The sequence below is a fragment of the Bactrocera neohumeralis genome, chromosome 4 (assembly GCF_024586455.1).
Source record: "Bactrocera neohumeralis isolate Rockhampton chromosome 4, APGP_CSIRO_Bneo_wtdbg2-racon-allhic-juicebox.fasta_v2, whole genome shotgun sequence".
NCBI lineage: Eukaryota > Metazoa > Arthropoda > Insecta > Diptera > Tephritidae > Bactrocera > Bactrocera neohumeralis.
In genome coordinates this window covers 14,465,327-14,481,281 of record NC_065921.1, presented here as the reverse complement: position 1 = coordinate 14,481,281, position 15,955 = coordinate 14,465,327, and positions in this window count along the sequence as shown.

The window sequence follows — 15,955 nt, the reverse complement described above, 5'->3', positions numbered from 1 at the left end:
CGGTGTCTACGCCAGTAAATAAGAAGAAGTTTGTTGTAGCGGACCTTCAACGTTACGATATTGGTTAGAAAGTGTGAAGCTACGTTTGTTTTCATTTTGACTTCACCATTATCAGTGAAATTTATTTTCCGAATTACTTTCTACGTCTGGGAAAGAGAAAATAATCGTTGAGAGCCAAATCTGACGAATACGGTGGGTGTGGACTAGTTCATAAGGTAATTATTTTAAATTATAATATAATTATTTGTTATATCAGCAGCTGTAGGATCGACTATATTCAAGAAACCGGGCAATTATTGCACGCATCCCTTTTTTGTTTCTAGAATGAATTGATTCATTTTTATCTAACACAATTTCAAGATTTTTCGGTATGTTTTTAGCTTTGCCGAATCTTATGATGTTTCTTAATTGGGTGCATCATGTCCGATGGTATCGCTGCAGCTAATTTCAGAAACCACTACTTAATTTCGTTTAATATGCTGGCGCAGATTTTCCGCAATACCTAACAAGACAGGGAACCATGTTTTATCAGATAACGAAATTCACTTTTTCGATTGCAAAGCCGAAGTAAGTGTCACTAAGAGACCAATAAGTTGAAATCAGTTGCATGTAGTGTGATGATTTTTTGACAGTTTTTTTGTTCAGGCTACAATTTTTCATTCTGATTCTGATACAGGAATTTCCTTTGGACATCTTTAAACGCCGATCCGTTGTGATACCTAAAGCCCTTTGATCATAAAGACTCTTATACATTTGTTATGGCAGCTAATATAAGTTTTGCCTGTATCTCATAGATCGCTGAAAGTACGTAGATACTCTGATAAAAAGTATTGTTTTTTTTTTAATTGGCGTTCGTTAAGTCCATCGGTAGTGTAGACAATTGTATCCACGACTTTGCTCGGTCTAAATCAAAAGGCATTTATAATTATACATAGCTATGATAAGTACTAAAAACTATTATAATATCTCTAAATTAAATAAAACATGACATATGTATGCTTATGCATTTTTCGCTCACAAAAATTAATTATGCAAAGTCCCAGCTATAAGCATAATTTTTAATTTGACAAAAACATAAAAGTTTTGAAAGCAACTGTCATCAACGCAAGCGCTTTTTCTTTTTTATTTCCATTATTTACATTTTAATTGAATACTAAAATTATTAAAAATGCTGAAAAGCAGTTAGAGCCACTATATGCAGCCGCACTAACACACACACACACACACACATATATTGACGCACACATTTACACACAGATGCATATCTGCAACTTAACTAGCTGCCGGCAAACAAGATTGCACAAATCAGTTGGCTGTCAGCGCCGCTTAAATGAAAAGTGTTAAAAAGCTTAAGTATTGTTGCAAGCTCATATGCTTACACATATGTATATATATATATGTATGTATGCATGTGTTAGTATTTAGAAATTAATGTATGTAAATACAGTGGCCAACCCAAAAAGTGTTGTTTTCACGCCAACTGCCAAACGGCGATTGTAATTTGACTTAATGCGATTATTCGAGGTGGAAAAGAGTGAGAAAAAACAATCGACAACGGCAAACTTTTAAATTAATGAAAATGTATTTGTGTTTAATTATACGGCAAGCAGTTGAACGCATTCGTTGCGGCCGATTAGTTAGCGCAACTTACTTACTCACCAGCTGCCGAGCAAATCGGTGAGGTGTTAAGATGGACGGCGTTGGGTTTGAGGTGAATGGGTGCATGTATGCATTGTATTTTTAGTATACAGTGGCGTTGAAATTAATAGTACAAAGGCAAGAAACGCTATTCATATTTCAAATAGAAAAGATTTTCTTACAAGAACTTGCTTTTGATCGGTCAGTTTGTATGGCAGCTATATGTTATAGTGGTCTGACAATGACAGCTTTGTAAAAAAATTAGTACCCACTTGGGGAGAAAAGAACATCTGCAAAATTTCAGATCGGTCTCTAAAAAACTGTGGGACTATTTCGCGTATGTAGAGACGAACGGATATGACAAAATCGACTCAGCTCATCACACTGATCTTGAAAAACTAGTAAGACTTTGTCCACAATTTTAAAATTCTCAATTTATTCCTCAAAATCTATATCCGTCTCTTCAAAGTTGTCCCCCTTGGCCCTAATACCCTTGCGCCAAAATTTCTTTCAATTCTCGAAACAGTTGTTAAAATCAATTTCCGGAATAGCCTTCAATGCCTGTAGCGACTCAGTTTAATGTCTTCAAGTCACACGGTGTCAAATCAGGAGAATATGGTATATGCCGAAAACTCTCGAAGAACCAATGCACACAAGAACCGGTGCTTTACATGGTGCAAAAATCAAGGGTTGTCGGCCCTTAATTCCGGCCTCTCTTTAAAAAATGCTTCGCGCAAACGACGCATAACACTAAAATAATATTCCTTGTTGACAGTTTGGCCAGTCGGAAGGAATTCAGAGTGCACCACACCTCGATAGTGAAAGAAAACTGCCACATAACCTTTATTTTTGACGTGTTTTTTTCGGCTTCGGCTCACCTTTGCCACGATATTCGGTGATTGGAAGTTTGTTTCTGGGACGTAAGCACAGATCCCAGATACGTCGCCTGTAATAATAGCTTTCATGACAATCGGCAATAATTGTTCCGCAGACGTAAACACGACAGAGTTTTTCGAAAATATTGAGTGATTTTAAAATTTATTGGCTTTAACTTTCCTTATACCCAAAATGGCTTTACCTTACCCTTCCCATATTTCAACGATGCCAGTATCTTTATCTTTTTTTTCGTTACTCAACCTTCAATTCCTCAAAATTCTCCCGAGAATTCGGAAATAATCTGTATCAAGTAAAGCTCTCATAGTAGCAGTTCTAGTATGAATTACTTTCTGTACCTCTGACCTCAAATTCTCAGTCGGTTTGGGATCTGTCTGCGGAACACGGTAAACTATTATATCGACGGAAGGATTACCGAACTTGAATTGCGTCAGTTTTCTACTGGATATGGTTTTAAAAATTTTCCATTTCGGTGATACTGAAGAGTCTTAACATGTGCATTGATATAGAGCTTCATTTCAAGTTCAGGGACGCGCTAAACTTTTGTTTCAAGAAATGTTAAAGAAATATAATTTTTAAAGAAAATCTAAATCTGTTTCAAATTCAGGAAAGCGAACTTTTTTACTTGCATTTTTTAACAGAATAAGTTAGGAAAATCATAACTTTTCTTCAAGATAAAAAAAACAAAGACAAGAAGTAATCACTGTGCTATGTTTTTTGTCAACACTGTAAAGGCAAACATATGTTTATGGTGGCAGAAAACTAAAAAAAAATATTAGAAATTGCGATGTTTAAAAACAAATTAATTATTAATTTTCGATTTAATTTATTTTGTCTTTCATCGACCACTGACTTATTTTTGTTGAAGTTTCAAAAGCAGCTACTTATTTTTTTGAATCAAGCGATTCTTCTAGCAACCAAATTTGCATTCAAATTCGAAATGAATTCGTCAGCGGCAAATTGAAATTTCAATTCGATCTGTTTTCACGGCCTATAACTGTTGAAGCGGATATGCGCGTAAGCCACTTGCAACACATACATAAATATTCCTGGTATGCATGTGTGTATTTAATTTTTTATTTTATTTTTACCTTCGCATTTAATTACAAAACAAATTGGTGACAGCTCAGTGAATTTGAACAAATTAGGGAAAGCCATTGATTACTCCGAAAAGAGAGGTGTGTCATTCGAAGCAACGCTGCAGTGCCCAAGTGACAAGAGGCTTGTTCTAAAGAGGTGTGAGATTGCATTTTAATGCTTACTTATATGCCTCATTACGTAACTGGGTAATGTCAACACGTTTGTTAGAACTTTTTAGGGGGGATGCATATGTGGGATGTGTTAGAGGTTTTTTCTTAAGCTGCACTTACTTAATTTTTATAATGAGTTGGATGCAATTGAGCGCTTTATTGTAATCATATTTGGTTCAAAAGTTTTCCTCAGTTCAAATATATGAGAACGGACAGTTCGGCAGGAATATGATGTAATATATATTTGAAGATCTCTGTATGATTGCCCACATTTTTCTTATTTGCAGCAACAGAAGGCTGTCGCAGAAGACTTATCACAGAAGATATGTAGCTCAGTTTTTCATATTATTAATAACTCTGCACATCTAAGGTCTAAAATACGGGAGGTCCAAGTTGAGATACTTTTTCAATAGCTTTTTTTGACAGATCACGGGTGAAACGTGTCAAGCTGTCATGGATTTTTTTGGGTATTGTTTGACATTTTATCATGGAAAGACTTATGCCTGAACAATGTGGGCAAATCGTTCAACTTCATTACGAAAATTCACGTTCTTTGGAGAATGTGTTTCGTGCGCTTCGCTCAACTTATGGTTAACACAATCAGCCTACTGAGCGTATTATTCGAAACACTATCACCCATCTTGAGGTCCAGCATTCATTATTAGATAAAATTTGACCGAATAGACCACGTCCAGACGCAGTGAAGAATATACTATAGCAGTCGTGTCTGAAAGTGTACACGAAGACCGTGGTGCGTCGATTTAGCGCCGTTCGCAGCACCTAGGGCTGAATTATGGAACGACTTGGCGCATTTTACGTCGAGATCTAAAATTTAAAGCGTACAAAATACACAATCACTCGACCTTCCCAAGCGACATTGCTTCACTCTATGGGCTCTTTGAAAAGTTCCAAGAGGATCCGACGTTTTCGAGCCAAATTTTGTTCAGTGATGAGGTCCATTTCTGGTTCAATGCGTATGCAAACAAGCAAAATTGTCACATTTGAAAAGAAGAGAAACCTGAAAAGATTCAAAAGCTGTAATTTTATCAAAAAAAAAACAACAGTTTCGTATGGTTTGTGGGCTGGTGGAATCTCCATTCCATATTTCTTCAAAAATGATGCCGGTGAAAACGTAACCGTCAATGGCGACCGTCATCGCGCCATGATAACCGACTATTTGTTGCCTGAAATTGAAGCTCGTGATCTCGGTGACATTTATTTCAACGAGACGGCGCCACTTCTCAAACATCGCATCATTCAATGAATTTATTGAGAGAACACTTTGGTGAGCAGATAATTTCACGTTTTGGGACGGTCGCTTGGTTACCAAGAACGTGTCATTTCACATCGTTAGACTGTTTTCCTGATGGGATATGTAAAGTCTAAAGTCTGTGCGAACAATCCCGCTTCGATCCAGGCTTACTTGTTTTAACAGCTCTTAAGTTTTTACTGCCTTTGACAGCATCTAGCATGGCATAGTGCTCGCCTCCCTCATTAATTTGCTTATTATGCGCCGGTGGAAATATTTAAATGCTATAAAAAAAATCTGAATCGCTAGACTTCGACTTTTTAGTTGTTAGTTCGCTGCTCTCGCGTTTTCGAGTAAAAATTTTGATTAATTTGACTATTAATAATAGACTATAAATATATATAATACGGCTAAATTAATATCCCTTTAGTTTCTCAGTCTCATTTAACTCCCGAACCATTACATTTTGTCATGTGCAATAGTCAGAAAACACATAAAGATGTCTACATTTGGGCGCAATGGTAAAATAAAATAATTTCCCCTACCTCTCGGTAAGCATCCATCAAAGCCCCACATCTAAGTTTGAGTTTACTTTATTACGATCCCAAGTATTTCAGTAGCACAAGGCATGCAGTGAAGGTCGTGAAGTCATCGAAACTTGCTTCATGTGAGTCGTCCATCCACCTCTGTTAAAGAGGATAACATTAAAACTGTTAAAGAAATAGTGATTGAAAACCATCGTGTTGGCATCAGAGAGAGAATAGAGGATCTCAACATCACTCATGAATCCCCTAAATACATTTTAGTTAATGTTTTGGTTATGAAGCCCGTCAATGCTGGACTTCAGTCTTTCGGTACCTGCACGTCGTAGTTTCAAAAAAAAAAAGCAGTGTTCAACAATATAATGAATAACTCTTCAAAAATTAACTGAAATCGAAGCAGTTTCCTGAAGTTACTGAAGTTATTATCACAGCCGATACTGAGTTTTATCTGTCCGAGTCAAACTTGATCAGCAAATCATTAAGGTCATGTCAGCCGAGACTCATTGACCTGAAAATGGCGTGCTTGACTTGGTTCAAAAAAAGAGCCTATTTTAAAAGCAATGGTAGGAATTTGTTAAGAAATGTGGTGAAAAAGCTGGTTTTTGTCTATCCGGGTCAAATTTGATCAGCAAGTTATTAAGTACTTTGTAGAAACTATGACTGTTGAATGGAAATATTTTTTTAAGAGCTTTTACTAAAGGATTAAGGATCTCTAAAATTTAATGAATATGAAGTATGAAAGATTTTGTTTTCAATTTTTATATAAAACGGAAAGAGTTAACGAATAAATTTAAGCTTTAATAAAAAAGATGGTGTCATTTTATTTTACAAACATTTATTTTTTCCTTTCACAAAAAAAAAATTCATAAAAATATTTCTACTACTTTAGCAAGCATGAAGTTTTATTAGCTTTGCTGACTATCCAATTGTGTTCATCAGCGTTAGCTCCAAAGAGAAAGCAGATATAGTACACACACACTTCATTACTTTCTTATGTATGTATATGTGAGTTAAACAGAAAATTACAAAATGCAAATTTCTCGCCTACTTTAATACAAGTATCGCTTTTGTTACAGCTTGTTGGCATTTAACGCGATGCGGCTACTGATTGGCTGTCGCTGATAAGTCGCTCGGCCATTAAAGTAAGCAAGTAAGCGCTTGTATATAAGTAGACATTTAAGCACGATGCTTTGAGCGGTTTCAATTTCACACTTCATTGTTGTACGCTATTTTTTATTTGCTTCACTTTTTTTTATTGTTTTTTGGTTGACTTTCGTTCATAATTTACTATACTTTTGTTCGCTACTGTATGCCACACAAGTCCATGCAACATTCCAATTATGTCTAACTGAACTGAGAGTGCCGCAAGTTTTGACTTGACGGCGCGTTGTATTTGTTGTAGCGTTCAAGTGTAGCCTCCACTCAACTTTCTCGAGCTTAGTTGTGGTTTTGTGGTCGCCTTCACTTGCTACATCCCTTTTTGAGTTGACATCATAAGGACTTGCCACAACCCTTTTTCATGTAATTTATTTGCTTGCAACATTGCTGCTTGCGGTTTTGGGTTTTTGTAACCCATATTTGTCATTGATATCGTTTGAACGTATATACTATATACATACATACATAGGTATGTATATATCTTCATTCAAAGTTTTTTGTTTGTAAATTTTTTGTGCTCGAAAGTTTCTTGCCAAAGTCTTGGCGATAGTTTCGTAAGTTTTTGCTTGTTCTTGCGTTAATTGCGGTGTGATCCGAAACCTCGTGTTTTGACATAATGAATGAAGAGACAAATTACAACAGTGTATGCTTATATTCACTTCCCTACATCACTTTGTCTGTGTATGTGTGCGTGCGGTAAGCCCTGAGTGTCCCACACGTGCTTTGAGGAGCTTTTGAGGCATAGCTGACAACCCTTTGTCAAGTGATGCGTGCTAAGTTGTCTTAATTGCTTAACTGGCTTAGGTCTTTAAGTCACCGCCGAAGAGTGTGCCCACCTTTGCTTTGCATAAATTATTGTTTTATTTATGATATAAATAATTTGGTACGAACAAAAGGTTAAACAATTTATTTTGCATATTTATTGGCATTTGAAGTTGTGTTGAGACTTTGAAAGGAAGTTTAAATTTCATGATATTAGCACTTCATCGTTAGTAAAGATGCATATGTATTAATTAGAGTGCCACTACTGTTAGAATAATTGCGTTTGAGGAGATAATTTTAATTAAAATTTTACTCAAATAAAAAGATCGATTTCAATGGCAGATATTCCACAATTGACAATTGAGGGCATTAAACGTAGGATTGTTGCCAACTTAGAATAATAGATTTTTCTGGTATTTTTCAGGTATATAAGGCTTGTTAGTTATATGGGGTCTAGGCAATTTTATAAATTTTAAGCATAGAAATGCACCGGGGAGAAATTCGCTCTTTCAATTTTATTAAGATAACCGACATGTTTGCCGACATATCCGGTTTAAAGTCACCTGCTAGTCCGAAAATCTTAGGCATATGGGCGTCCATCGTCCCATTTCTAGTTAACCTCCTATAAAGTCTGCTCAAATCATCTCGGGTTAAAATCTAACGCCTCTGGGGTATTTAGTTATTGATTTATCATGCTTTTAATAGTTTTTAACAGTACCGTTATATGGGGAGTGGGCGTTTTTATCATCCGAGTTCATGCATTTTCTCACTGTCGGTAGGTTAGGTTAAGTGGCTAATCGAAGATCGCACGTGAACTGCTATATATAGTCCTTTGTGAATCCATAGAAAAGAAACCAAAGAAGAACTCTTGTGTTCGAACTTATAAGTTAGCAAAACGCTTAGTAGCCCATACAAATTTGCACAGACATTTAATTTCCATTCTCGCCAGTTCGGTGGTATGTCTGAAGGTATGCGCTCCCAAGTGTTTAAGTCTTGATCTCCAAAACGCGGGACAGTCTATCTCTATTCATACAGCTTCTTCAGATGGCGTCTGGTAGGATTTCCAGCCTTACTGCGTGGACGCCAATAGGATTTTGACCCCACAACTAAAGAAAGGCTAGCCTTATGAGGACAAAGAGATGACTGGATCTCTTGCAATCGATGTTGGACCTAAATTCTTTTGCAAGAGCACATGTACCGATGGTGGTCCAGCGCTGACCAAGCTTCCACCAAGCGCAGCTATCTAAAAGTACTTATCATCGACCTGCTCCCATTCTTCCAATAGCGGTTTTAGGGTGACTTTTCTTGCTACATAGCTCAATAGCGTTACGATTTCCTGCGATTCCGCTGTGCCTGGCATCCATACCAGTCCTATCACAAAGACACTCGGTGCTATTGACAACGGAGTTAGGCACTCCTTGACCAGCCTTGAACGCACTTTTTCCGGCGAAGCAAAATTGCTGCGTATTTCTGGATGATTCTCCCGTTTGCTTCACTTTCCAGCATGACAACCATAAAATATGGTTCACGTTTATTGAGCCAACTAAGTCTAAAACTACGGCAGTGCGTTCTCGTTGCCATCGTACATATTTAAAGGGTGGGTATTCTACGTCATCTTTTGGCGCGTCGTTGTACAGGCTCTTCGACTTTTCCCATTCTATGCAGGTACTATCTGAAATATCTATGGTAAGATAGCAGCTGTGTAGTGTAGCAGTCGACTTCTCAAAATTTACGATTTGTTCATAAGTTTAAATCTATTATTAGTCTGGCCGGCGATCTAACGCGACTCTGATTCTTCCATCTTCGTTGCTATGCGAATATAGTGTCTTTCTTATATAGCTTTTTTCTTTCGTGCGCTAGAAGGTCAATAGGGGCATTACTACTTATGACTAATATTGCATCACCTGACATAGTTCGGTAAGCTGCTGCAACTCGGAGGTCTGCGATGCGGTGCCCTCTGGCCAATATTTTACGCCGGTTTTCCTTTTTTACCATATCTGCCCAAATTTCTGCTCCGTATAGTAATGCGCTGGTGATTGTTGACATTAAGAACTTTCTTTTTTTTTGTATAGACCTATGTTGGCCATTACTTTGCTAAGATAGGAGGAGATTTTCGCTGCTTTCCTGCGGCGTGCTGGATTTGTGCCCAGAAGGTTAATCTGGGGTTCAGTCTTACGCCTGGGTAATTTACTATTTTTTGTGTCCTTAGAATATTCTTAGTCGTTTCCATGCTTATTTCGAGAGGATGGTGCTTGTTCGTCAGCAATTATAGCTCTTTTTTTCTGTAGCGAGTTGGAGATTACATGAGTCAAGCCATGTTTGCGTCCGTTTTATGACCTGATTCTGCTTTCTTCGCACTTCCTCTGTGTCTCGGGCTGTGGTAACTGCTGCTTTGTCGTCCGCGCAGCTGATTAAATAAGATTCTTTTGACTATTATAGTTATATATAGGTAATATTGAGGTATTATATTATATTCTGACCGAAAATCAAGATAAAGATCTTTTTATATTTTATAAGAAATGCACCTTTCTTCCTTTCTTCTTGGTCTTCTTCTTCTTATTATTATTATATTTTTATATATTCCGTCTACAATCTTGTATATTCAATCACGCTCTCTTGATCTTGCTTCATTTTTCACAAAATCATTATCATAATAACTTTTCACCGTTATAACATTAATAACTGAAATTCTCATCTCGCACATGAAAAACCCCAAATTCCAATTTTGTTTATTTGTGCGCCTCTGTTCGTCTGGGAATTGAGTAATTGCGAAATTAATGTCGGCAGCGCAGCGTGCGCCAAATAAAATTATTACACATACATATTGTATATATGAAATGTGTGTATTCCTCGCGTCTATCAATGCATAATAATTTCCGCATACATTCACCCTAAACATACACACACACACACGTCTACACATAACTGAATTCATACATATGAATAAAGCCATGAAACAACTTCGATTAGTCGCTGCCACCGCCGCTTTACGTACCTAACGGTGCATTCTAGCGCACACCTCTGCTTCAAGAAGATATCAACTCATTGCCTATTGACTTCCGTAAATATTGTGTACATACGTACGCGTCATTCTGATTTATGTTTGTGTGTGTGCTTTTTATGAATGACCTGTAACCCACGCATATCATACATAAAATGCGCATAAGTTCTGCGAAAACACACACACATACACATTTTTACACTCATATGCATGTTTACCCTTACTTGGCGAGTAGTGGCCAAGAAAATTGCTGCCGCCTTTTAGGCGTACGAGCCATAAAGCGCAAAAACCAATACTAAAACTTTAGTACAGACCGTTATACAGGCCTGCACGTTCGCCAACTAAACCGGCAAACTCAATATTATGCTTGCTCCATTAGTTTTTGTTGTTGTTTATGAGTACGTTATGATTTTGCGCTTGTGTATGTGTGTGTGGTACCAATTGAGTGCGGGCAGAGTGATTGGCTCGGCTACTTTGCGAACTGATTGGAATCTATGTTGTAGTCATTTCATTTTAACGAGTGTACCGTTGTATGTGTTCACCATACACATACATATATAAGTGTATGTGGATTGTTGCTAGTGCCAGACCGTTAAGGTAGTCTTTTATGGCTTAGAAGTGTTGCGAGCTGAGAGGAGGTGGCATATTTTATTGGCTTAGTATGGAACAAACGGAGCGGCTAAGCGTTTCGACCGTTAGCCTTAAACATAGATACAAGTATGTGTAAGTATATGTATATATTTATATACATATGTATACGCGTGTATGTGTTGCTGGTATGTAATGTATGTATATATGGACTTACAAGCTGTTGCTGCCACATTGGCAAATATTTGATTTTCCTGAATTATTAACAAAATGCTAATTTCTGCTAAATGTGATTGGTATTAGCAGACGCACAGACATATACACACACAAAAACACACACATACATATAAACATTTATGTTTGCAGACAGCGCAGGCTTGCGGCTAATTAAGATGAAAGCCCTCAGGTGCAATGAACGTTTGAGCGCTGTACTTCTGCATATTTATTTGTTATTGGCAACACCAACACACAGACATTTATCACACATCTCATATACACCTGTGTTTGTTTCTTGGCCTTTTAACGTCTTTGCTTCGTCTCTTATGACCCATTTCGTAAATGCAAATGAACTATTGAGTCGGTTCAATCGCTGCTGAAATTCAATTTGCTGCTTCATTTCAGCTAAGTTCAAGCGAAGAGTTACGAATACCTAACTAACCTTTGGTGGCGCCACAAAGAGGCCGTCCACATACACATACAGCCACGGAGCCTTAAATGCAAAGCAGCACTTCCCTAAAAGTCTGTCGAACGCACTTGAGGTTCAGAAGATAGGTCACTTAGAGAGTCGGCAGTAACAGCAAAAGCAACAACAATATATGGTATAACAACAACAAGAAGAAAGCTGTAATACCCTTCACTGATAAAGCAGTCTCCATACAGAAAATTGATAATATTCGGTTAGTTTGTATGGCAGCTATATGCTATAATAGGCCGATCCAAAAATTTTTGTTTGAAGATTGTAGCATTGCCTTGGACAATGATATGTACCAAATTTCGTGAACATATCTTGTAAACTAAAAAAGTTTTCCACACAGGAACTTAATTTGAATCGTTCAGTTTGTATGGCAGCTATATGCTATAGTGTTCCGATATCAGCGATTTCCGGAAAAGAGCAGCTTTTTGACGAAAAAAAGACGTTTATAAAATTTCATATTGATATCTCAAAAACTAAGGGACTTCCTGTATATGTAGACTAATGGACAGTCAGATCAGTCAAAGCAAAATCGATCCAGCTAGTCACGCTGATCTTTTATATATATTTTTTATAAAACTGCCGAAGTTTCCTTCTGGTTGTTGCAAACTTTGTGGCAAACTTACAATACCTTGATCAGGGTATAACAAAAACAACAAAAATAACTTAAAAGGCAAAAAATCGCATTCGAGTGCAATGACTGTTGCCGCAAGCCTACCACAGCAACTTCTTTAAATACACATAAACCGTGCAACATACGCTTACACACACACATATGTACATACATACATATATATATATGTATATGGTCACTCACAAGCACAACCAGGCACAGTTGCACTGAAACGGGTCGAGTGGTTGCCGAAAATGGCAAAAGGCCGAATAGACCAGAGCAATAACAACCTGCCAAGCACATGAGTGCCGCACAAACACATATGTATGTACATATATGTATATTTAACAAAACAACAATACAACAACACATCAACAATCGATACATATGCATGCATGTAGATATGTTTGTGCTCGCGCCCATATATAGCATTTGCCACATAAACTAGGCGACTAAAGAATTGCGGAACGTTGCAATTAGAGGCACGCGCCAAATGCAGGAGACCTCGACTTACCAAGCGACAGCAGCAACACCAACAGCAGCCTAGCCGTGGCTCTAACACGGGCTCTGACTGTGCCTAATAAGGTGTGCGGCTGTGGATGCTATTTCCTTGGATTCCACAAAACCCATTAGATAAATGAGCATTTATAGCTGGAGAGCACAACAAAAGAGTAAGCTCGTATGATAAGGAGCGTAAAATATTGAGAGCGAAGAGCGCCAGTCAGTGCTGCATTTCGTTTTCCAATGCGTTTGCGTTGCAAGCACTCGTGTGTGTTATGTTTGTTTGGCATTTTCGCCGATATGCAGGTAGGTCTGAGTAATTCGGTGTTGTTGATAAGAAAGCCGGCAATACGAAGTGCTAATTGCATCGTTTACGTCGGGTAGTCATAAAATTGAAAGGAAGTGCATTATAAAATAAATCGGACATTGATATAATGCTATTAGTGGGCGAAATAAAACATTTACTTTATTAGCTAAAGTAATAAAAATCAAAAGCAGAGAAGTATATGCCAGTACTTTTTTACTCTACTAGAAACTGATCTGGAGAATCGAAAGTTAAAATTATATTCGAAAATGTAATTTGGATTCTTGCTGTTGCTAATGAATCATATATGACGAATTGAGGAAAGTATAAAATGGGATGAGCCTACAGATTGCTTCGAATGCTTGGTAGGTTCACAAAAATGTGGCACTGTCGCCCAAAATTTAGATATTGTTTTAACCTATAATATGATAAAGGGTGATTTCGAGGTTCTTCACTTTTTTAAAGAAAAAAAAACAAAAGCTTCACATTTAAAGGGAAATATTTATTATCATTCGAAAGAACAATTTTGGCATTTATTTTTTTGAAAATTATCTCTTTCAAATGTTGGCCGCGGCTACGTCTCAGATAGTCCATCCGTTCAGTCCAATTTTCGATAGCTCGTTTATATTTTTGTTTTAATCATAATATTGGTAGTTCCAGCAGCCAAAGACTCACAAGTTCTTCAGTAATTGTTCACATTTTTACGTGGTCAAATAAAAATCGATATTGGTCTGATAGATTTAAATGTCATTAGAGACTATATTCCTATTCCTGGTACTATCCTTAGGAAATTTATTGGCAAAGCACCCATTCGATGAGTTCGCGGATTCCGTGTTTTAAGAAATCGATTTCTATTTATTCCTCAAAATCTTATCCTATCAACTCAAACATCCGCATTTGCTCTACATTGACTCATATGATCTATAGTCTTCTATAGTACTTCTGCCTGCTTCTTTTCAACTATTTGTTAATCTGAATTGTATTCGCCTGAAAAACATTTCTAGCGGACGTGGCTGTACTCAAAGTATTATATAACAGTTTGTCTCAGATTCCGTGATCAAAGCAGCCATAAATATGACTTGGAGTTATTAAACCAGTCTGAAGGTTGAAAAGTAATGTTTTAAGGGTTCAGTTTTCACTTGCAATAGAAGAAATTAATGTTCCTTAAAAATACTATATTTACAATGATTTTGTCTGAAGTTTTGTTTCAAAAGATATGATTCACTATCCATCCTTATTGCTAATTACCGATACAAATGTCCGGTCCCGGGTCCGTTCCAGTTACGTAGACCCGCCTGTCGTGGGAACGGCTTCTTTCTTCTTCTTATAACTTCCGACGGTGATTTCCACTACTACTAGCTTCACCGGCTCTGTTCACTTATAAATTACCATTTTAACCTTAACGCTCTTATCACTTCCTATGGCGACCATCTCAACTGTGCGCACTAACAACATTTTTATTGACAAGCTAAAATTTTCATATTAAAATTAACTCATCGGTATAACAACAACGTCTTAGCTCTCAATTAGCAGTGATTATATGCAATTTGAAGACCCGGACGCCCATACAGATATACAGACATATGTATGTACATACATAACTCAACGAACATACTTACTCGTATGCATACCATACATACATATGTATATCATCGTTATTTGTTTACATTCGCAAACTATTATATTTTTTGCTCCCTTTTGCTTCGTTGTTTGTTGCTTTGGAAATCAGCTGCGAGACGCCAACGAACAGAACAAAAACAAAACAGGGCAAAACTGGAATTTCTAGCAGTTCGAGCAGTTCTGCCCAGTGCTCTGGCAAAATCAAAACATTCATTTCCGAGAGAGAGAGAGCGGGAGAGTGAGAGATTTATTATTTACTTTTATTTTTGTTTTCGTATTTTATTTCTTGCAGATAACCATGAATACGTTCCACAAGCAAGTTCTTCCGTGGTATTGGCAGTTCAACCGAGATTATGCGGCTACTCCAGCGCTGTGCTTGGTCCACTTGCTGAGCTTAGCAGCGCATACATACATATTTACATGTGTGTATGTAACTGCCAGAGCGGAAGTTGCCGCCACTTCGTTCAGCATTGGAGTTGTGCATTTGCTGCGCTGCTTTATCTGCTGCCACTCCAATTGCTCTCACGCGTTTGCTGTACGCTTGTGTGCGTGTGTTTATGCGCCGTGCGTTGCATTTCCGTCGGCCGACCATTGTAACATTACGCTTCGTGCTCGTGCATTCGCACTTCCTCGCCGACTTGAACACCAACTTCGCTGGCGTTTCTTGTAGTTTGGCTGCGCGCTCTCTCGCTTTCTCGCGTGCAGCTACCAACTGGGTAGGCCAATCAGTTTGTCGCAGATACTGTCCCGGTGCGGTTATAGTGTACGGACAAAATACGGCGCGTTTGTCAGCGTACGAATTGGACGCGTTACTGAAAATTATTCTCCAACAAATAGCAAAGTGATTTGGTGCAAGAAGTACAACTATCGAGTTGAAGTGAATTTATAAGCGTTTTATGCATTCTAAAGTGTACTAGTGAGCTAACGGAAATAGCGTGTGCTACAAAAATTTCATTGAAAAATCAAAATTTAAAGTTCTAACTAAAATTGTAGTAAGGTGTTTGAGGTTAATCAAAAATTTGCAAAAATCGTGCGGCAACGCACTTCCTCGCCTCGAACGTTCGCAACCTGTGACGCGCAACATAGCAACAGCAGCAGCGCGTTTCTGCTTACAACACGGTTGGTAGTTATTACAAGAAAAATA